At 36.3% G+C, this 23,976-nt stretch overlaps 1 non-coding gene across 1 annotated transcript; it reads left to right on the forward strand.

Annotated features, from left to right (window-relative positions):
• Nucleotides 1-23,286: 23,286 nt before the first annotated feature.
• Nucleotides 23,287-23,392, forward strand: LOC121208375 (small nucleolar RNA R71). Its single transcript, XR_005903380.1, has one exon. It is a non-coding gene; the product is annotated as a small nucleolar RNA R71 (small nucleolar RNA).
• Nucleotides 23,393-23,976: the final 584 nt, after the last annotated feature.

Below are 23,976 nucleotides of genomic sequence, written 5' to 3' on the forward strand. Positions count from 1 at the left end.
GCATTAGGAGCATCAGACTCACCAATTCTAAGGAAAAATCATCCATAAAATGTGTTAAGCATGGGGTAAAAATATGCATAAATTACGGTTTATCAGAAAGTAATTCCAAAAAATGTTGCAAAAACACGGTGCTTTGAAAACAGTTAATCTTTTTGGAAACCAGCATTCTATAACTATCAGTTAAGTATCAAATAAATAAATCCCTAATAAAATAACTTACGTTTAAGAGGCTTTATTACAGAATCAAAACCCAAAGTGAAATTTTAAATATAAATAAAGTTAAGCATTAAAAGCTGCGGTCGTGCGGCCACCTCTGAGTCCCTCGCGGCTCCGAATCGTCTAAGGCTGAGGATTACCTATACAGTTATAAAAATGGTGAGTTTACAAAAACTCATTGTGTAATCCCCTAAAATAAAAACAGTCAGTAAGATAACAGAATGTAGAAGCAGTCTAGACCAGAGCCCTTTTCAGTAACAGAACAATGTGGGCCTTAACCTAATACAACAACAAAATCAGAAACAGAATACATGTGGGCCTAAGCCCATTGCAATGACAGTATCAATGACAAAAATGCAATAGTGCAATAATGCAATCCATCCCAATCCAACCAACACACCACCCGCACCAACCAACACACCATGTGGGGATAAAATCGACCCACCTAGCCAGCACACCAATACCGCAGCATAGCTACCAGAAATGATAACGCAACAAAGCTACCAGATATATACACGGCTTACAGCCATCAGTAACAGTAATTTGATTGACACAAACCCATTAGTAGCTGTAATATGATCGGCACACAGCCATGGGTAAATATAGTCGACACAGAGTCATCAATAAATATGATAAGCACATAGCCACGATAAATATGATTAGCATAAGTAAGAAATAAGATGGCACAAAGCCATATTTAGGTTGGCACAAAGCCATAATCAGATTAAGCGGCATTAAGCCTTCTATCGATCTACAGTCGACTCATTCGACCCATGCGACCTTAACAGATCAATACTGGATCCACAGTCATCTCGTACGACCCGTGCAGCTCTATCAGAACAATACTTCCTCCATATCAATGTCCCAAACCTATGCAATATGTTGTGTATGTCATGCTCAATCATCACACGTGTATGCAAAATGGCCATGCTTAGTAGCAGTCATTTAAACATATATTAAAAGCACATAAGTTTTACAACCATAGTCAAGTCAGTTAAAACACAGTCATACAATCACAGTCAAATCAGTCAAATTTATAGTCTAAGCCGGTCATTTACCCACTAGGGCAAAATAGTCATTTTGCCCTATAGGGGTATTTCGGTAATTTTACACTACAAGGGTATTTTAGTAATTTTACACTATAGGGGTATTTCGGTAATTTTACACTACAGGGGTATTTTGGTAATTTTACAAACCAAGGTCTTAACGACCTAACGAAGGTACAGCGTTGCCTCGAGTGACTTAAGTAACCTAAATAAACCTAAAGGTATAAATGGGCCTAAGGCCCATACTCGGCCCAAGTGGGCCTACACACTCGTGTGGCCCATTTAGCCCAGAAACAACCACAGCTATGCAAATGTCACAGTCCAAACAACACTTACCACATCACATACATTTTATCCGTGTGGACCTACAAGCCCTCTGGGCCCACACGACCCATTTCGGCCCAACGAGGCCCTGAATAGCCTAAGACCACGAGAGTGCTCATGGTGGCCTCCATAGTCTAACGCCCATGTTCGTGGGCTTGGTTCACCACATGTGCGATCGCACGCTCGTGTGGCATCATACGCCATATTTTTTGCTTTTCGTCATTTTGCCGATCTACAGTCATAGCAGTGTAAACAACACATACTTTTGGCTTTTAAACTATTATCGAAAACCACATACAAATACATACACTTTTAGCTTTTCAGCCGATTATCAAACATAGCATACGGGTATACACTTGATCACGTAAAGTACTAAGAATTCCCGAGCGCCGAAACCTATTCAAACATAACAACAGTTAATCACTTATCAACAAAGTTAAAAGAATATTAACCAAACCCCTAGCTGAAGGATCAACTACCACTTGCCTCGACTCGAACGGTCAACTGTGATTTGCCTACTTAATCCAAAGTTTGGTGCAGTCACCCTTTCGCAACCTGGCGGAAAGTCCCGAACCGCCGATACCCTACGTCGCTTAAACTTGAGAGCAAAGGCTGCGCGTCCACTCAAAGTCAGCACCACTGACATCACTTTATTGCTAGAACCCCCTTTGCTCATTGCCAAATCGAGAACAGAACTGGAGAGAGTATGGGATGCAGAAGCAGAGATTCCATTAAACCAAGGCTAAACTGAAAGGGGCTTGAGAGGGGAAAAAGAAAAAGGAGTATTCAGCCAATGATTGAAAAGGAAATATCGGAGTAGGAGGAGAGCAGAGATTCAGAAATTAAGAGAAAAGATTGAAAAAGAAACCAAATTCGGCTTAAAGAAAGAATTAGGAATGCCCAAAATAAGAGTGCCTATTCAGCCAAAGCAAGAAAAGAAGTCAATATTCGATCCCAAAAATTGATCAAGAAACACAAGAGAAAAGGAAACAGAGAATTAGGACAAGAGAAAAGGAAACAGAGAATTAGGCACACAAGGAGTAGAAACCAAAACTAGATGTCAAACACCACTAAAAACCCGAAATTGAGCAAAGAAAAAAACCGAAATGTGACCACCATTTCCCCTAGCCAAAATTCTCCCTTTCCACCATCCCAATTCGGCACAAACACTCCTCTCATGCAACTCTCCTATTTCAAATTCCTTGATTTTCTCCCCAAATCACTCAACATCCAATTCAACTTTCCTTGAAACACTCATGACCAATTCAACCTTAGAGTTTCAGTCCAACTCCACCTTCTTCCAAGCTTAGCCAGCAAAATAAATAATTCTTTTACCTATGCCATGAATTGAACCTTGGACCTTATGCACACCACATACGCCACTTTGCCATTAGACCACAAGCTCCTTTTGTGATATATTTTAACCACAAATATTTAAAAATCCTACTTCCAAGCACCAAGGGTTTTATTCACTAAAACAAAAATTTAGCTGAAGCCCAGATTTGAACCCAGGACTTCTCCAACACTCCTAAATATGCCCAAATACTTAGCCACTAAAGCCAACATGCAGTTTGTTATTGTGGCACCCCTAATTTGACCCTAGTCGAAAAGTGGTTTCGGGACCACAAAATCGAGTCATAAAAATAATTAGCCGTCATATTTTATGTTTATTATATGTGAATATGAATGTGTGAGAGTTTTAAGCTTCGATTTAGTCGATTGCATGTGAATTTAGTAATAGGACTTATGTGTGACACTTTTGAAATGCGATAGGTTAATCTATAAGGACCTATTAATGCATGTTGTATAAAAGAAGGGTTTGCATGTCAAATTAGCCAAAAATCTAGATGGTGGCCGGCCATGCTATGGGGTAAAACATATTATAGACATTTTATGCTAATATGTGTGGGAAGAATAATAAAATATGAGGGGAGTGGGAGGAGAAACCAAAGTTGTCTCCCCCCTTACTCCCCATTGCCGTGACTAGAGAAAGGGGAGGAAAAACAAAGTTCTTTCTTTGTTGTTCAACTTGGCCGAATAGAAGAAACAAAGGAGGGGAAGAATTTTTGGTCACTTGAGTCATTAAAAAGGTTAGTATATTATGTCAAATTGTGAAATTTTAACTTGTTTTAGGTAAATAATCATGGTTCTTACTTAGCCCATGCTAAAATTTGTAATTTTGATGGATGATTGGAGCATTCGGCTAGGGTATAAAGGAAGGGATTTTGGTTGTTTCATCTAAGTATTGATGATGAATGTGTTATGGAAAGAAATCGGTCTTCCTAAGAATATGATTTGTGAATGTTTATATTAGTAATAGCCGAAATTAAAGAGGGTTGATGTCTTGAACAAATGTTGTTTATATGTTTTGAGTTAAAAAAAATTATGTTTGAACACTTAAGGATTCGGCATTGTTCATGACTGTTTTATTTAGAATGTGATTTTGAATATTACGAATATTGGAATGTAAGTATAGGTGTGATCGGTCATAGGAATTTGATATGAAGTTTTGTTAGGTGAGTGATGAATGGCCGAATGAATTATATACATTGTGAGGATGAAATTTGTATATAAATTGTGTATGTGTGATTTTATTAGTTAATGGCGTTTTGGCATTATATTTTGTTATGTGTGCATTCGGACTTTAGGGGTAATAAGATGAAGTTAACAGGGTTAAAGAAGTTTCTAAGGCTTGATAAGTTATTGTAGCCATTGTCGATTATATAATTGGTTAAAGGAAACTTCAAATCGTCCATGTATGAATATATGAGTTGATTATTAAATGAGTATTCGGCAACATTTATAATAATGAATATGAGAGTGTATATACATACATGTTGTGCATAACTTGAGTAATCGACTAAAATATATTTATATGTATGTTGATACCTTATGTATACGCCTTGTGTCAGTGAGACATTCGAATATAAATATGTGTTAAAGTTACATATACAATTGTTTAATGTGACTTATCAAGTACACAAATTTGAAAACGAACGATAATAGACTTAAGTGGTCAATTGATTCAAATGAATTGGTTTTAAAATGTATATGGATGCCGTATGACTATGTTTGATTGGGAAGTAAATTTGTTTGATTTAGCTCAAGAGCTTACAGGATCAAAGTTGGATAGGGGAAAGGAAAAGGTAATCGAATAGCCGTTGAAATCGTTCGACAACTTCCGAGGTAAGTTTTAAGTGATTAAACGTTGAGTAAATTCAATCATAATAGGACATAATGAGTTGATTTAATAAGATATGATGTGGCCATGATATGTCTTAAACTCAAATGGTAAATTCATAAGTGTTTGGACTTGGAAATTTAAGAGCAAATTGTAATAAATTGCTTTGGACAGTAGCAGTAACGTGATTTTAGAAAATCACTATAAATTTTTGGTATGGAATTATAGGCTGAATAAAATATTTAATCAGAGCTTAGTTAGTCTAGTTTCTTATAAAAGAGACCGTGTAAGCAAAGAAATTTCCTATAAAGAGATATTTAAAGTTGTGTGGGACAGTGTCAGAATGACTCCGAAATCCCCTATTCTGTATTTAGAAAATCATTATAATTTGTACAAAAATGGTTATAAGATAAAATTTATATGCTTAGACTCCTTAATGAGTCTAGTTTCAAATGAAATCAAATAGAACACATTTTGAATTCTGTACAATGAAAAATTTCATTCGTAGTGAAGAGTGGTCAGATTAGTCAAACAGTGAAACAGGGGAAACCTTAAGAAAAATCTGGTATTGATTGGCCAAACCTAAAATTCTAGAAATTTTATGGATGGATGATATACGAGTCTATATTCAGGGAAAATTAACGGCAAGTGATTTGGAGTTTTGTAGCTCCAGTTATAAATAATTTAGTGACTATTTCTCAGGAAAACAGCTCGTAGTGAATATGTGATTTTGTTGTAAACATGGATAAAACTTGTTTTAGTTTCTCATATGCTATTGATTAAACCCATACGTGAATTCTAAATCGTGATATTGTAAAATGATATATGAGTGTTAGATGGATCTTTGATATTAAAATTTGTGAAATTGTAAGTTTATGAGTATTCGAATATGAAATGATAGTATGGCGTGAAATTGAATTATTCATTGGAAAATGATTGATGTAGATTCGGCCAAGACAAAGTGTATACATGATAGTATATGTGGTATGTGAAGTATATTTGGATAATTGTGATGTGAATACATGAAAATTTATATTTTGATTTAGGATTTTATGTGTATATATGCGATAAGGCCGAATGGCCAATGTGATGAATATGAACATGCATATATGTGTTAAGGCCGAATGGCCAATGTGATGAATATGAACATGCATATATGTGATAAGGCCGAATGGCTAAGGTGAAATATGTATGAGATATGTATATGTGGTAAATCTGAATGGCTAGTGTGAAATATGTAGGCGATGTGCGTATATCGTGGCCGAACGACCAAATGTGTAAGGTGTGTATTATTAGATATTTGATGAGGCAAATGAATTACAAATATGACAGTCGATGTGAATGTTGTAACATGTGATTAAATGTACATGAAACTTGGAAATATATTCCGGGTAAGACCCGATGACTACGTGTGGAGATTATGTCCGGGTAAGACCCGATGACTACATGTGGAGATTTTGTCCAGGTAAGACCCGATAACTTCGTGTGGAGATTTCGTCTGAGCTAAAGGTCTCGCCGATAATCCGAGTAGAGGTTAAAGATATAAGACTTCGTAATAAGAATTGCTTATAAATATATTCAATGCGAAAGGTTAAACAGGTATGTACTCCAAGTTTATATGTGAGCTTGATTTGAACTAAATCATAAGGTAGTTATGTGATGCATACGAGAGCAATCTATGAGACTATTCCTATGATTATGTGATATCGGATCAGTGTGAGAGGTTATGTGAAATCATACAATATATCTATGTCACATGAGCTCACTTTTATGTGAAAGTTTATCTGCCTATTGTATATGATGAGATGTGCATATTCGGTAAAGGGATGGTATGCCCGAAGGAAGAGTGAAATAAAAATACGAACAACTATGTTATAATTTGATTGTTATCTGTTGACACTGCTTAAAACTTACTAAGCATCGTAATGCTTACTCCGTTTACTTTGTTTTCTCTGTTTTATAGATCTTATTGTGAAGCTACAGGCTCGGGGATCGTCAGCAACTAGTCACACTATCACTATCCACTGCTTGTTACTGTTTTGTTTAGAATTATTTTATGGCATGTATAGAATAGACTAGTGGCGGAAGAATATTTTTGGTTAATGTATATAAGCCATGCGAAAATGGCATCTTTTGAATGTTTACTTAGAGAAGTTTAAATTTTTATCCCTGGCTGTACTTAGTACTTATTTAAATGAATGATCTTTATTTCAAGAAAAAGTTCAAAATTTTACTGTTCTGACATGAGTTACAAGTCCGGTAATGCCCCTTACCTATTCCGGCGACGGTTACGGGATAGGGGTGTTACAGTTATAATTCTCGCACACATAAAATTTTGTGTGTTCCCAAGCTCAAGGCCCAATCCTTCAGGCCCAAATTCGGGGCGTTACAATGTGACCTTAGTTAGTGAGTTACACGGGCAGAGACACAGGCTGGGACACAACCGTGTTTCTCTAGTTTGAATGTTACATGGCCATGTGTCCCTATTTTGATTGTTACACGGCCTGAGACACGAGCATGTGTCTCAGCCGTGTGAGGCACATAACTTGGGCACACGGCCATATGCCCCTGTTTTCAAATTTTTTTTGAATTTTTCCTAGACTTTCCAAATGATTTCAAATTGGTCTCAATTTGTTTCTAAAGTATTTTTAGAGCCTCGAGGGCTCGTTTTAGGGACAATATTTGTATGTTTGAATGGTATTAATTATGTTTATTATTTTGAACAAAATTAATTATTAATATTTTAATTGTTTGGTAATACTCATAACCTTATCCGTGACAGAGAAGGGTTAGGAGTGTTATAAGGAAAGAGGTGTTAGGGGCAAGAGATGTGTAGGACATGCAGGATGAACAGCGGGGTCATCGACGTTTTCAACAAGTCTCTACTCAATGACTCACCCATGAACCCTAAAGTTGAAAAAAACCAGCAGCGGGGATGAATATTGTAGACAGTGTAGAAGAACTCAACAAAATCCCTCCATTTTTCAGCAAGATCCCAAGCTAACTCACCATCGGCCCCAAACGACCACGCCTCTTTAATGAAATGAACAATTTTAGGGTTCAGGCTAAGATAACAGTCTAAAGCTTGCCAATCATTTGGGATCCTTCCCTCCAAGTAGTAGTGAAAGATATTTCTAACATTAACAAGCCTTTTTAACTCTAGAGTCCACCCTAGATTCAATCTTTCAACTTGTGCTACCATGATTTCTATGTCCAAGGGTTGGGGTTGGCAGCAAGTAGAATCTATAGGAACTGACCACTGGAAAATCAAAATCTTTGAAATGTTTTCTTTTCACCAAAATAAATTTATTACCCCTCATCATCTAAGGTCTCACGGAGAAGTCTTTAAGGTAATCACCTTTCTTTAATTCTTTTCTATATGATTCCATAGCCCAACTATGGTCTTACTGTAACATCTCGAATTAGGGCCTAGTCGGAACAGTGGTTTTGAGACCACAAATTTGAGATAGAAATAATTATTTTATGGATGTTGTGAGGTCCATGATATATATGCATGCCTGTATGAAAATATCGATGTGAAATTTTACCGATAATGTGTCCAATTGAGTTATTAGGACTAAATTGCAATAAGTGAAAAGCATGTGTTCTAGTTGATTTAATGGCTTAATTGTGATGAGATTTGAAATTTAAAGTCCTTATTTAGTAATTATACCATTATATGTCATTATGGACAAATATGGACATAAGAGGGATAAAATACCAAGGTTTTAATGAAAGGGCATTTTGGTTCATTAATTATTAAAAGAATTAAAAGGAAAAATAGTCATAATTTGTGTCCATCTTTATCCCCCTTGGCCGAATTTCACAAGAAGCCATAGCTAGGGTTTCTTTCATCTTTCAAGCTCAAAGTAAGTGCATCCTAGCCCCGTTTTTAATGTTCTTTATATTTTTGAAATCCTCGTAGCTTGATTTAGCTATTTCTACCCTTAATTTGAGCTAGGGTTTATGTTCAAAAATATACCCATGAATGACATGCTTGTGCTTTGATGTCTAATGGAAGAATATGAAAGTTTGATGGGTGATAAACAACTTTTACTAGATGGTTTTTCGTTAAATTGATGAAAAGGACCTAATTGTAAAAGTTGTCAAAACTATGTGTAAAAGTGTGAATAAATGAAAAATGTAGGTTAATATAAGAGAGAAAATGATGCGACTAGGTTTGAATAATGAGAAAAATGGGTACTTTTCATTTACGAGCCTAAGGACAATTTCATAATTTTGTGGAACTTTAGTGGCAAAATTTTAACTTTGCCATATTGTGATTTTTGGGACTAAATTGAATAGTGCATGTATTAAATGAGCTAAATGTGCTATTATAGATCAAGAGGACTGAGGAATCGACCTTGACAGAGGAAAAGGCAAGGTTGCAGATTAAATCGCAAATTGTCATATTTTGCACCAAGGTAAGTCGGGTGTAAGTAATTCAACAATTCCATTATTATGCGTTTAATAATTGATATTCTATGATATATGTATGTTTGCCTTAATGAAATTGGCTTGTGACGATTTAATGAAGGTTTAGTGATAGCTTTATATCTCGAAACTCCCGGTTGACTCTAAGGAATGCTTAGGATTCGAACATCATGACACCACGATTCATGAGAGCCAGTGTAAGACCATATCTGGGACATGGCATCAGTGTGGATATGAGAGCCAGTGTAAGACCATGTCCAGGACATGGCATCGGCATTGATATGTGTGCCAGTGTAAGACCATATCTGGGATATGGCATCGGCCTCGGTATGTGATTTCATGTAAGACCATATCTGGGATATGGTGTTGATATGAGATTTCAAGTAAAACCATGTTTGGGACATGGCATCGATATGAGGTCCCGTAAAAGACCATGTCTAGGACATGGCATCGGCACCGACATGAGGCTTTGTATAAGACCATATCTGGGATATGGCATCGGTATGTAGACCCATGTAAGACCATATCGGGGACATGGCTTTGGCATTTTATGTGGTGTGTGATGATTCTAAACATTCTTTAGTATTCCAGGTAATTCAACGGACCATTCAAGATTATGATTAAGAATGTGGGAAGAATGAGTATTAATGCATGGTACAGGTATGTACGTAAACCTTATGAGTTTTAGACTCGATTCATGTTAGGAAATTTGGTACGGGTATGAAAGAGTAAGATAAGCATGATGTTCAAATACATTTATTATCAATTCTCAATATGTTTATTATGTGTAATAGGACAATGATGTGGTAATTGATAGTATGTGTAATTCATGAGTTTCATGACCTAAGTTGTTTATTATTTGCACACAACTTACAAAGCTATATGCTTGTAACACCCCAAACCCGGCCCAGACGCTATGGCCGAATTTGGTGTGTCACATTGAAGTGTTTTTGTGAAAACCGTGTTTTCATTAAAAACCCTTCTTAAAATAAAAGAAACCTTAATTAACAAAAAACAAACTCCTTAACATCACTTGTTTGAAGCATATGTTTTTATGAAAACATGTCATTTAAAAATTGAGTTGCGGAAGTGTAGAAAAACATACTATAGTTTAAGAAACCAAGTTCAACTTCTTATAATTACATCGCATAAAAATAATAAACCAAATAATTCAAATAATAATAACACAATGAAAACCTTATTACAATTTGGTCTGAAAAATACTTAATAAAATAAAGAACTTATATGCTTTTAAAAGAGAAAAAAGTCCAAGTTGTCTTGCTAGCTAGCCACCCAGAGTCCCTCCATACATCGAACCTTCTACTGAGCATCACCTGGAAATAAAATAAAAAGGGGGTGAGTTTTGCAAACTCAGTGTGTACAACCCTCAACAAAAACAATTAGTAAAAAAAAACATTATTCATCAATCATGCAATGCAATCCCATCCAAATTATCCATCCGCTACACACCAGCTCCGTCCCCTGTCACACTATGTGGGGATATAAATATCGACCCACCCAGCCAACACACCATGGTAGCCCAATTGCGAAACTACCTTCATTTACATATTGAGCTTTAAAAGTCGTTGGTGGATCCACGATTGTCAGGCAACCATGCGATCCTCATATACTTCCTCCGTTCCATAGTTCCCACCCATATGCAACCTAAGCAGAATATCAGATGTATGCATGTCACATCCATAAAATTTACATTCCACACCTAGAGGTATTTTGGTATTTTTTCCCTTAGGGGCATTTCGATAATTTTCCCTTAATTACGGTTTTCACTTTCCTTGGCCCGTTAACTAGTCCCTTGAGCTAAGATGAATGAACACTATTCACCAGGTAGGATTCCAGAGAAGAGGAGGTGAGTCATTAAGACCGCTTAAGTACCAAGCTCTCCCTAGATCCAATCCTAGACATGCATATACCCGTTGCCACACCTTAACCCTTTGACTTGTCCATGGTCGCAATATATTAATTAAGTCATATGTGGATATCATATACTAGGTCTGAAACCCCTTACAAAGCCCAAACAATTTCACATACCTGTATTTGGCCCATTAAGCCCAATCACCTATATATGGCCCATTAGGCCCAGTCACATTCATATTCATGCTCACATACAAGTTCCTATCACATAGCATCAACATTCAGTTTTTGTCTATTATGGGCCCATCGAGCCCATTTAGCCCACTCCGGGCCATATGGCCAAATCACAATCCAAGTCCACAGAATCACCCGTGGGCCTCAGGAAACCTATTGGTCTCCCCCTTACGTGTGTTTGTGCTCTCGTAAGACTACCGTAGCCAAACTTTTGGCTTTTCGGCATTTCGGCATTTCGGCATTTCGGCATTTCGGCATTTCGGCATTTCGGCATTTCGGCATTTCGGCTTTTGCTGATACATAATGTGTGTGCAATGTATGTACACACCTGGTAAGCAAGCGTGATGTGATCTCCTTAGCCCAAACCTACAAATGATATCACCCTTCCATTAATCACATGCTTAATTCATATCCTTACCAAAATTGAAACCTCACCTTAACCTTTCCTTACGCGATCAGCCCTTTTTTAAATCACTAACCACGATCAACTCCTAGATCTACACTAATCTTATCTATTAAAACCAGAATAATAGGTGACTCGTATCCAACACAAGTCTCCTCACCTTAACTATGAACATTCGGCCACCTTAGCCAATAGGAGTGGAATATTTACCAAAACCGCAGACACCTAAAGAGTAATTCGGCAGAGAGCTAAGATCCGAGATCTGATACTAATTCCTTACCAAAGCTGATTAGAAAGAGTGAGGGACAATAATCGATACCTAGCAAAGAAAATCGATTGGAAGAGCAACACTTTCACTAGATTCGGTCAAAGAGTATTCAGCCCTTGAGAGATTCAGCTTTTCGGCTTTTCAAACTTAGTATGATGAATAAGGTTTTTTTGGTACAGATTAAAGAAGAATAGTAGAAGAAGAAATTGACTAAGTGAAACAAAGAAAATTGTGTATAGAAGAATAGAAATTGGCAGGAAGAAAAGAAAGAAAAACAAAAGGGTTTTTGGCTTTTTGGATCTTGAAAAGAAAAGGGTTTTCGACTTTTGGAGAAAGGGGTTTCTGGCAACAAGGTGAAGAAGAATTTTGACAGTAGCCTGGCAACCTTGTATTCGGCCCCTATTTATAGCCCTTATAGCTGAATTTTCCATGCCCAATTCCCAATTCGGCTCCATCCTTCTCCCTTCTTATCTCTTCATTTTTCTCTCTGATAACCCCTTAATCTTTTCCTTAATTTTCTCTTCTGAACACTCCCCTTGGAGTCCATCTTCACGCCACTTCCATCCTTCTAGAAGGCCAAAATTAAACTTCTAAAAGTACTAAGCTAGGATTCGAACCTTGGATCTCCTTGCTAGCTACTAACGCCACCTCCCTACTCCCTAAGTGGCGTCACTTAGCTAGTCCTCCACAAGGCTTTTTGATGCTATTTTCCCCTATTTTTATTTAAAAACCCACCTACTTGCCCTGATTCTTTTAATAATTAAACTATAATTTCATTTATTCCTAGGTTCGAACTTAAACCTTAATTAAGACATACTATAATTATCACATGGCTAGGAACATCAAACACATTTTTTTATCAAAACCGAAACCAAGTTCAGGATTTCAGGATTTTTGGGTTTCAAGATTTTTGGGGTGTTACAATGCTTACCCCTCTCTCTTTTTCCCTTTCTTATAGCATCACAAGCTAGCTCGGCGATCATGAACGTCGGAGCTCGAGTCACACTATTAACAAATCTTTTAAGGTATAATTAGTTTACTACATTTAAGTATGGCATGTATAGTGGACTTAGTATTTTGTTATATGTGTCATATTTGTTAGCCAAAGTGATGGCTCCTTTTAGTATATTATTCCATTTTGTATATGGCCATGAAATATGGCTCATATTGATTATTGGGTTGAAATCCCTAAATATTGTTACATGTATGAGATGTGTTATTACTTTTGTGGTGTGTGCCAAATGGTTGATAAAATGTGGATTTTATGCTTGACAGATAAATATGTCAATTGGCATGGTTAGTATATTAATAATGGTAAAGAAATGGATTGAATGAACTTAACAAGTCATGGAGTCCCAATTATGTTTACTTGACATAAATTTATCATGCATGAGTTGAATTTATGGATGTCTAAGTAGTCCATTTATGCCATGAAATCACCATTTTCATATGAGTGTGTGTAGGGGTTTTTGAGGGTGACAAGAGGGCTTGAAAAATAGCCTCAAAGTTGTCCACACGAGTAGACCCATGGGCATGTGTCTAGGCCACATGTGACACACGGGCATGTATCTAGGCCGTGTATGACACACGGCCAGCCCCATGGGCGTGTAGTCTGGTCGTGTGTTCCCTGCACCCTAGTTTTACAAGTCAGTATTGATGGTAGTAAACACACGGGCAAAGACACAGTCGTGTGTCTCAGCCGTGTAGTGGACACGACCTTAGGACATGGGCGTATCCCTAGGCCGTGTGAAGTCCACACATTAAATACGAAAATTAAATTCGCCATATGATGTAGCACACGGGCGTATGACTTGGCCGTGTGATCTTAAATTTATGTTAACGTCATAAACAGAGAGTTACACGGCCTGAGGACACGGGCGTGTCAAGGGCACACAAGCGTGTCCTTGTGTCCACACGGGTGTGTGACCCTATTTTATGAAAAATTTTCCTAAAGTTCACGGTTTAGTCCCGAATCACTCTGAAGTATACCTTGTGTAACACCCCAAACCCGGCCTAGAAGTTTGGCTCGAATCTGGCGTGTCACATTAAAGTGTTTTTCGAAAACCATGTTTCCATTAAAGACCATTCTTAATAATTTAAAACTTATACCCTTTTTAAACCTTGTTAGAAAACCTCAGCTAAATTACATTCTTAACAACTTTGTAAAAATCTTGGCAGTTGCAGAAGCTTAATTTAAAAATAATTGCGGATACATGATGTTTTGAACAACAGTAGTTGCTTTGGAAATCGTGTTCTAATACTAGCAATTATAAGAACAATAAGTAAAATTTCAAATTTGAAATCCAGAAAATTACAACGGCTTTACTACAACCCACACAAAACATTTAAAAGTAATAATCAAAACTTTAAAATAAACAGTGTGTGTGGCTTCCTCCGAGCCCCTCGCAGCTCCGATCTGTCTAAGGCTGGAAATTACCTGAAAGGTTAATAAACGGGGTGAGTTTACGAAAACTCAGTGTGAAATCCCCTACTATAAAAAGGAACAGTCAGTCATATAATAGAATTATAAGTCTGGCCCCAGCCTTACTTATAGTTTCAGTATCAATTGGGCCTTAGCCCACTATAACAGACAGTACCAGATGGGCCTTAGCCCATTACAGAATAAGAAACATTATCAGAACTAGAATCAAAATGAGAATCAGAATCAGGTGACAGAATCAGAATCAAAATTAGGTGACAGAATTAGAATCAAAATCAAAATCAGTATCAGGTAACAGAATCAAAATCAGAATGTGAATGCAATCCCAACCCAATCCAACCGTATACACCCCCGTACCAACCTTACACCATGTGGGGAGACTACTCGACCCACCCAACCGCTACACACCACAAAAATTGTAGCGAGGCTGCCAGATATTGTGACGAAGTCACCAGATACAGATATTGTGGCTAGGCCACCAGAGCAGATATATATATGTGGCGAAGCCACCAGATTGCAGCGAGACTGCCAGATATTGTGACAAAGTCACCAGAACAGATATATGTGGCGAGGTCACCAGATTGCAGCGAGGTTGCCAGAACGCTTCCTCCATCAATATAAACCCGTGTCCCATGCAACAGATATACATGTCATGGCATATAACATACAGAATCAAAATATCATGCCCATACTTGAATCAAACAGTCACGGTCAAGTCATTCATATCACCAACATATATTCACAATCAAATCCGTCAACCACACAGTCCAAGTCAGTTACTTGCCCACAAGGGCAAAACAATCATTTAACACCCTAAGGGTAAAATGGTAATTTTATAAATCGAGGGTAAAACGATAATTCTATAAATCGAGGGTAAAACAGTAATTCTGTAAATCGAGGGTAAAATGGTAATTTTATAAATTGAGGGTAAAATAGTAATTCTGTAATCGAGGGTAAAACGGTAATTCTGTAAATCGAAGGTAAAACGGTAATTTTGTAAATCGAGGGTAAAATGATAATTTTGTAAATTGAGGGTAAAACAGTAATTCTGTAAATCAAGGGTAAAATGATAATTCTATAAATCAAGGGTAAAATGGTAATTCTATAAATCAAGGGTAAAACGATAATTTTACAAGTCGAAGGTATTTCAATAATTTTACAGGTCGAGGGTATTTCAGTAATTTCACAAATCAGAGGTATTTTGGTAATTTTACAAACCAGGGGTATTTTGGTAATTTTACAAACCAGGGGTATTTTGGTAATTTTATAAACCAATGGTATTTTGGTAATTCTACCCTATAGGGGCATTTCAGTAATTCTACTCTACAAGGGTATTTCAGTAATGCTAGCCTACAGATATGAGATTCACATAGTCCAACCCAATATTTACTATATAACCAAACAACTTATCAAATTGGGCCCGTAGGCTCATTAGGCCCATATGGCCTCTTTCGGCCCATCGTGGCCCGAAGTAGCCATCCTATAGCTAGAGTAGCGAGAAAATACACCTGATTGGAGACTGGAGTTAATCCACGCTCCGAGCACTCTTAGCCAGCGCCCAACCCAACCGAGCACGCCACAAAGCGAAAGGGATCAGCCAAGAAGGGTACCTTTACTCTCCTCATGGTTCTCTTTATTTAAAGCCAGCTTCGCATCCACTCTTATGTTAGCTTCCCGATGTGGGATCCCTCCATCATCAGAGTTTAAATTCAACACCAACTCTTGCCGCCCCCTGTTAGCAAAAGAAATGCTATTTGCTTGCCATGGGATTCGAACCCATGCCTCCCCTTAAATGCTCCACACGCTACTTGCCACTAAGCCACAAGGCTTTTTGTGTCACAATTTCTCCAACAATATTCTTAAGGCCTACCTACTACACCCAGGGTTTGATTCAACTTAAACCAAAATTTTTGCTAGAGTCCAAGTTTGAACCCAGGACTTCTCCAACACTTCTCAGCACACTTAACCACTAACACAAGCCTTCAACTACGAAATTTTCACGCACAACAGAATATTATAAGCTGCCTTCAACCGCTCCCATGCTTAAGGCCCAAAACTTCTAGGCCCAAATTCAGGGTGTTACACCTTGGGCCTTCTAGGCCTGTATTAAGGACGATGTGGATGTGTATGTATAGTTTTGTGTTCAAAAGAAATTTTATGGCTCGATTCTATAAGTATTTTTATGTTCTAGCCCGGTAATGCCCTGTACCCGTCCCGGCGATGGATACAGGTAAAGGGTGTTACACTTACACAATATGGTGCCATGGCCATGGAATCTTTTTTAGGGATTCATATCGAAGATCATGTTTTTAGTCCCACAAAACCCCTTTAGACAACTCTACAGAGATAGACATTGACTCATCATGCTTAGACCCACTATCATCAGAACATTTCGAATAGCATACAACTAAGATGCATATACATAATTTAGAAATCCAGGTGCAACCATACTTCACACTGACTTGCTTGAACTCAACATATCTATGCCAAGTATGCATATCATTCTCAACAAACATTAGCATGCTTATAGACGTACTTTAATAACAACATATAGGGTCACACATATAGCATATTGTAACCTCAAGGATCACAGCATCATCTTTGAGCTACTCTCTTACAGATTTACTAGTACCATTATCGTATAAACAAGAATCAACATAAAGGCTTACTGACCACCTCCAGACATACCAATGTCCAAAGTGTGAATACTGAAATTAAAGATATGGATTTGAGGTGATGTCTGCAAGGATATGAGTTAGGTTGTAATATAGTTTTTACAACAAAGTAGGTGAGTACTCTGAAGATTGTACCCAAGGGAGGCAAGTACTGAATTAACTTTAACCTAAATGAAAATAAATCTAATTATTTTTTTAAATAAATTATATTACGACTAAACATAAAGGAAAGATTTTTGGTTTTTTATAATAATGAAAATAACAGTAGAAAAAATAAAGTGAACTTTGGTGAAAGAGTTCTAACATAATCAAATATAAGCATAGGTGATTAGCTCGCTTCGATAATCATAACTAATTCCTATTTCAAGTTTCTACTCAATCAACTAGTCATTACCCTAGCAAGATCTCTCGATCTTCCACTAAACTAATGAGTTGGCAAGAACTACTTATCTCTCGACCTCACAATCCAGACCGGCTTGGGGATAAGGTGTTCCTCGATAGGCTATACCAATTTCAGGTTAATTCTCACCTAAATGACTTCCTACGGTCATCAAGCCTAAGGTTTAAGTTCTTCCTTTCCCAAACAGTTGATCCGCTAAGAAAACCATACATAGTAATCATTCAATCATACCTCCACTCACTAATATCCCATAAAAGGACTAGTTTCTCATGAATGTCATGAACACAATAAACTTGATGATAAAGATAAACATAAATAACAAATTAAGAGAAAGGTTTAAGAGAATCCTAAATTGTATTGATTAAAGCATAAAATCCACAATAGTTTGATCATGTTTACAACTTACGTTCTCCGAAGAACATAAATAGTAAAGAACTAAAATAAACCGAAAGCCTAAAATAAAGGAAAAACTTAAAACTAAAATTACAAAGAAAATCTCAAAGTATCCAAACTATCCCTTAAAGAAGTAATTTAAGAGCCTATTTATAGAGTTAAGGTTGTTGTTGTCCTCAAACCTAGATCAGTTGACGTTCTCATTTTTAATTTCCATTGTGTAAACCAAAACGCCCATCTCTCGTAAGTGTTTCCTATGTAAGGTCAATATCGCGACACCCTAGTGCCTGTGCCGCGACACTGAAGGCAGTATGCATGGTTCAGGGGTAACTTTAGGAGTGTGTCGTAACATTTTAAGGGTATGCCGTGACATCCCATGGTTGTGTCATGGCACAAAAGGCAATATAGCAATTCTAGCATTTTACTCCCTATGTTGTGACATCAAACTCTCCGTTTACTTACTAGTACATTAACTCACCTTTTGGCCTCATTCGACCCCAAGGTCAATAAAAGACTCAAAATACACTTTTTATTGAATTTAAATTAGAATATAAAAACCTAACTAACACATACATAATGAAAGTGATTGTATTCAAGCTCTTTAAGTATGAGAACTAGTTTAATCTGCTACACCGAATTACGATAGATCAAACCCCCCACACTTAAGTCATTGTTTGTCCTCAAGCAAAGCAAAGCAAAAACAGAAAAGTAAATGATGACCCTTAAACAAGTAGATTACAAACATTGGTTTTGACGTACGTAGCTAGGTATTTTCATATTTACACATAATCTCGACATGATATATAACTGACTTACCACTTTTAATATCAAACACCTTACTTCAGTATATTACAAAGTATACAAACATTAAGGTTTTCAAACATATGAGTCCATCAATAAATTATACAAGTAATTTGATTATCCTATCATACTACAAACAATCATTAATGGAATTACTTGATATGATGTTAATTCATAAATAAGTCTACCTAGATCACATATGGGTTTTCAGCTAGTAATGTTCTGAGGCTTAGGACAGGTATGAGATTCAAAAATAAGAAGCATCAAAATGGTTTCAAGCATGAAAATAGTTTGGCAAATCATTTTCTCCTCTATTCTTCCCCTTAGTAACCCTTACCCACTCACTGCCTTATTTTTCATTCTCTCACCTTCCTTATTTCTCCACATAGGAAGTCACAACATAATACAACAACTACGGCTAGCTGACGAGTTTTGGTGCACTTACAAAACAATTTTTCTACTTTTGTGACTTTGTCACCCTTTTTCCTTTTCAATTCATCTCACTTATAAATGTTTTTACTTTTAAGTATTTTTCTACTCGTTTTTCTTACTTTTGTGAATTTTTCTTTTGTTGCACATATTGGCTAACCTATTATCGCTATATCAGCCTGATCCTTTCTATTTCACTCTATTTTTACAAAATCCATCGTGATGTATCTACTTAACCCTCAAAACGTATGGTTAAACGTCTATAGTCGTGTATTTAGGACCAAAGAAAAAGGGTAAATACAAATTAACAGTTTTGGCTCAGATTTTGTAAGAAGGTTCTTCAAGAAGTGTTTTTTGACTCAAATATAAGTATTAAGGATGAATAAATAGGGTTAGCCTTTTGCCTCATGTTGTATACCAAACAATGTCTTAGGTCATCCCTAGGTATCTTAATATTCACAAATTTAATCAATCAAATAATCACAAATTTAAACAGTTTAGGATACATAATAGCATTCTCATTTCCCTATATTCTTTATATTATTCAGTATATTCAATTGCTCAATGCCTATTTATAGTGTAATATATAGAACTTAGTAGTCTAGAAATCAAAAATTTAAAATAATTCACTATCATACCAAGTTTATAGTAAATACAATCAACATATATACATGCTCCTAACCACTCATTAGTATTTCTACAAGCTCAAGTACACATTTGACAATAAAAAAAGCATAAAAATAAAAAAGAATTCCTATGTTACCCCTTACCCCCCAAACACTTTAGATAGCACATTGCCCGTAATATGCAACCCTGAATAGATAAGGAAAGAAGCTACCCAATATATCATGACATTGCAATGGTCTAATGGTGGGTGATTACATCATTATTCTTTGTAAGTTCAAAATGCAGTGCTCCTTTCATGTGAGGTTCCTACACAAAAAACTTGAAACCAAAAACAAAGAAAATATGAAAGCCTACTATTAATCTACTCCTACAACGATAAAAATTAAAATTATGCAAGACTAATTACAATCTAGTAATAAAATTTAAAAATTCACTTCAATCATCCTCCTCTTCCTCAAATTCCGTGTAATCTCCTTCCTCTTCTTCTTATTCATCCTCGCTATCTTCTCTTACTCTCTCCCTTGCTCTTCCTCTTCATGATGAGTCTGCATTGGGCCAAACAGGTCCAACGAATAATTAGGTATTCTCATGTTGTTCCATCATGCAAATTCTTGAAGGACCGACCTATTTCTTGCATCCATCATATCATCTCGTCTATTTTTGCACTACTTCTCTTGCCCATTTCTTGCCTAAGTGTCTATTTTACCCATTTGAGCAATGTTTGGACATCCATCTTCTCTTTTCTCTTGTAGTTCCAATCTATAATTTGTTTTCAGTATAGCTCTACATACTGAGTGTCAATGAGTCACTTATCAAGCTCTTTGCTGGGAGCATAAATTGCTCATTTTCTTCCATTGGAACTTCTACAGTTTTGCAAATTGCTATCATGATATTGGGAAAGAAAATCTTGAACTTCTGGCCACTCACAGAATGCTTCGTACTTTGATGGATCCATTGCCCTATGCATATCTACTTCTTCTGGGTTAATGTCTTTGAATTCCGTGTAAAATCTTTGTTCCTTGTAGATGTTGGTCCTTTCCACCTGCACTTTGCTGCACTTAAAATGAAAACACAAAAGATAGTAGAAAATAAAGTTTAAGGTTTAAGTGTAATGAGAGATTTTTGAAAGATTTTATGGTTAGGAGAAGTTTTAAAGGGAGATTAAGGTTAAAGATGAGTTAAAAGTGATTTAGGATTTAAACTTTTGGGGTTTTTTAAGTTGAAATCAGGTTAAAATTAGGTTAAAGCTGACAAGCTCCATGACTGGGATGGGTTGGCCCTATAGAAAATTGCATCGATGTCACGAAATAGGGGTTCTATGTCACAACATCCCTAACAGTTTCCCGATGTCACAACATCAGGGTTCGATGTCATGACACACTCTGAAATTTTTGAGCCTTAAGGTATTTTGCCTATTGTGTCACGACACAAAGGTGCCATGTCGCGACATTGAGCCAGTTTGCTTGATTTCTTAGAATCTGTGAGCGGTGTTATTACACAAAAGTGTTGTATTACGACACCGACTCTATTTCAGCCCCGATTCTCAACTTTTAAAGTGTTTCAAATCTTATTAAACAAAAACTTAAATAAAAATTAAAGTCAATTCAAATCTACCAGTTAGTTAAAAATACAAATATATATATAAAGTTAAATTCAATTCAGAAATGTCAAGTCTTGCTACCGGATTCATTCGTTAAGTCGAGCAACATACACATGGATGCTCTTCATGTTCTTTTTCGATCAATATTCGTCCATCATCTTTGTACCACTCCACCTTCCTCCGCTTGTCCTTCTCTTTAAAATTTCTATTTTTATATATATTTTAAAGCATTGTTTCCTTAGTTTTTCCCTATGTTCTTCATTCTTTCAATGACCACATTTAAAGATTTTAATTTCACCATTTATTCTTATTGTTAACTCATTATTTTCTAGGTTAACGGTGGACCTCGATGTTGCTAAAAATGGTCTACCCAACAGAATGGGTATTTCACGGTCCTCTCCATAATCTAGAATAACAAAATCAACCAGGATGATAAAGCTCCTTACCTTAACTAACACATCTTCAAGTACTTCTTTAGGCTGTATTGAAGACCTGTCAGCTAGTTGTAGTGTAATTTGCTTGTTTTTCAGCTCCTTTAACTTGATTTTTTAATAAGTAGATAACGACATTAAATTAATACTAGTTCTTAAATCACATAGTGTCTTACAGAAGTGAATATCCCCTATCTTAATTGGTATTATAAAAATACTTGGGTCCTTTATTTTTGGGGGTATTTGTTTGGATATAATCGCACTACATGAGGCGCTTACGCTAACTTTCTCTCATATTTTTATTTTCCTATGCCTAGACATAATTTCTTTTAAATACTTGGTGTATTTAGTATCTTTTTTAATTAAGTAAATTAGAGACAAGTTAGCATTCAAGGATTTAAATAAGTTTAGAAAAGCTACAAATTCTGCCTCATCCTGTCTTTGTTTTTCTTCTAACTCTGAAAGGAATGGTATCTTTGCCAATGTAGGCTTCTTTATTGGCTCTTCCTCCGACTCAGCTATCGGCATGGCTGCTTCTTCTGGTTCTTGTTCCTTCTCAGCTTCCTTAGAGTTAGGGGTGTTCAGTCGATTAACCGACCGATTAATTGACCCGAAATAACATTAACCGAATTAACCGACCTTTCAAAATTTTTAACCGTTAACTGAACAAAATTTTTTTCAAAAAAATTAACCGAAATAAAACTTTTCGGTTAATTCGGTCGGTTAACCGAATTAACCAAAAATTATATTTTTTTTATTTTTGGTTAAAATAAGTACAAAATTAACCGAATTAACCGAATTACCTGAATTACCCAAATTAACCGAATTAACCGAATTATTTGTATAAAATTATATGTTTTTTATTTTTATTTTTAGTTTTAGATTTTTTTATTCATTAAATTATTTGTAATTTTTATGATTGGGTTGGGTAATTGGATCGGGTTGGGTTGGGTTGGGTACTTGGGTTAATATACATTAGATTGGGTATTTGGGTTTATGTTGGAGTGTATAGTGGACTATTTATATATTATAATTTTATTTATTAATTTTTTCGTTAAACCGAAAAAATTTGATTAACCGAATGGTTTTGAATCGAATTAATCGTTAACCTAAAACTCAAAAAATTATTAACCGACCCCCGACCAAATTAATTCAGTTAACCGACCGATTAACCAAATTCGATCTGTTAACTGAATTTTTCGGTTTTACCTGAATTTTGCACACCCCTACTTGGAGTTCTCTTGAAGATCCTTAGAATCCTTTTTATTCTTCTCGTGAGCTAGTTTTTCTAGGTTACTCAGTACTTTACCTGAACAGAGTGTAATTTCTTTCACATGCTCCTTTCTTTCTCTTCGAAGATTATTCTCTGTGTTGTTTTAGCTTCTAGTGCCAATTTGTCTTTTGATGTCTCCCATCATACTCATCAATTGGCTCATTTAGTCTTCCATCTAATTTTGAATGTATGTGCGCATCCAACCCGTTATAGAACATCTGCAGCCTCAACCACTCAGTAATTCATGATGTGAGCATTTTTGTATTAGCATTTTAAAACACTCTCAAGCTTCGTGAAAGCTCACTCCTTCTAACTATTTAAATATAGTGATCTCCTTCCTCAGTTGGACTGTTTTGGTAATAGAAAAGAACTTTTGTAGAAATTTTTCTGTGAGTTTATCCCATGTCATGATAGATCCTAGTGCCTATGAGTCTAAACAAGTAAACGCGTTATCAATTAAGGAAAAATGGAACAACCGAAGATGAATAGCGTCATTTGTAACACCCCTAGCCCGTATTCGTCGCTGGATTAAGGTTAAGAGGCATTACTGAACATTTTACAGTTCATATAGTCATGCTGTAACACCCCGAACCCGAGACCGACACCGGAGTCGAACACGAGGTGTTAACAGACTTTAAACCCTTTATAAAAATATTTCTCAGACACTGCCAATCTGAATACTAGTCGCTTTAAAAATCATATCTTGAGTTTCACAACTCAAAAATCAGTTTCGTGATTTTTCCCTGAAACTAGACTCATATGCCCATCTACATATTGTTTTCTAGAATTTTTGGTCGGGCCAATTAGTACAGTTTATTAGTCAAAGTCTCCCATGTTACAGGGATTGACTACACTGACCTTTGCGCATTACGACCTGGATATCTCCCTACACAGAGTTTCAATACTGATGCCGTTTGTTTCTATAGAAA

The sequence above is a fragment of the Gossypium hirsutum genome, chromosome A01 (genome assembly GCF_007990345.1).
Source record: "Gossypium hirsutum isolate 1008001.06 chromosome A01, Gossypium_hirsutum_v2.1, whole genome shotgun sequence".
Classification (NCBI taxonomy): domain Eukaryota; kingdom Viridiplantae; phylum Streptophyta; class Magnoliopsida; order Malvales; family Malvaceae; genus Gossypium; species Gossypium hirsutum.